A 1300-nucleotide genomic window follows, 5' to 3' on the forward strand; every position below is an offset into this window, starting at 1 on the left:
AATAAATGTAAAAGAAAAAAAGAAATTTGTTGTATTTCTGTACATTAATAATAAAGTAGCACAAAGAGAAATTAAGAAAACAATCCCACTGACAATTGCACCAAAAATAATAAAACACCTAGGAATAAACCTAACAAAAGAGGTGAAAGATCTGTACTCTGAAAACTATAAAACACCAATGAAAGAAATTCAAGATGACAAACAAATGGAAAGGTATTCCATGCTCATGGATTGAAAGAACAAATATTGTTAAAATGTTCATACTACCCAAAGCAATTTACAGATTTAATGCAATCCCTATCAAAAGGCCAACAGCATTTTTCACAGAACTAGAATAGTCCTAAAATTTGTATGGAACCACAAAAGACCCTAAATAGTGAAAGCAATCTTGAAAAAGAAAAACAAAGCTGGAGGTATCACACAATTCCAGATTTCATGTGATATTACAGAGCAGTTATAATTAAAACAGTACGGTACTGGCACAAAAATAGACACATAGAAAAATGAAACACAATAGAAAACCCAGAAATAAACCTACAATTATATGGTCAATTCATCTTCAAGAAAGGACGCAAGAATATGCAATGGGAAAAAGACGTCTCTTCAAAAAACAGTGTTGGGAAAACTGGACAGCTACATGCAAAAGAATGAGATTGGGCCAATTTCTTACACCATACACAAAAATAAACTCAAAATGGATTAAAGACCTAAATGTCATACCTGAAACCATAAAAATCCTAGAAAAGAACACAGGCAGTACTTTCTCTGACATAGGCCATTGCAACATTTCTAGATATGTCTAGAGGTAAGGCAACAATAAACTATCGGGACTACATCAAAATAAAAAGCTTCTGCAATACTTACCTGGCAGGGGAGATACCATGATCACGAAGGTGGTTTTCCCAGGGCGAGGCTTATCCATTGCACTCCGGATGTGCTGACCCCTGCGATTTCCCTAAATGTGGGAAACTCGACTACATAATTTGTGGTAGTGGGGGACTGCGTTCGCGCTTTCCCCTGGCAAGAAAAAAAGAAAAAAAAAGAAAAAAAAAAAAAGCTTCTGCACAGGGAAGGACACCATCAACAAACTATAAGGCAACTTACTGAATGGGAGAAGATATTTGCCAATGACATATCCAATAAAGGGTTAGTAACCAAAATATTTGAAGAACTTACAAAACTCAATACCCCAAAACCAAATAATCCAATTTAAAAATGGGCAGAAGACATGAAAAGACATTTCTCTGAAGAAGACATCTATATGGCCAACAGACACATGAAAAGATGCTCAACATCACTC

General features: G+C 35.2%; 1 non-coding gene across 1 annotated transcript; it reads left to right on the forward strand.

Annotated features, from left to right (window-relative positions):
• The first annotated feature begins 856 nt into the window (after nt 1-856).
• Nucleotides 857-1020, forward strand: LOC111556457. Its single transcript, XR_002735929.1, has one exon. It is a non-coding gene; the product is annotated as a U1 spliceosomal RNA (small nuclear RNA).
• The last annotated feature ends 280 nt before the right edge of the window (nt 1021-1300 follow it).

This window comes from Felis catus, chromosome C2, assembly GCF_018350175.1.
Source record: "Felis catus isolate Fca126 chromosome C2, F.catus_Fca126_mat1.0, whole genome shotgun sequence".
Taxonomy (NCBI): Eukaryota; Metazoa; Chordata; class Mammalia; order Carnivora; family Felidae; genus Felis; species Felis catus.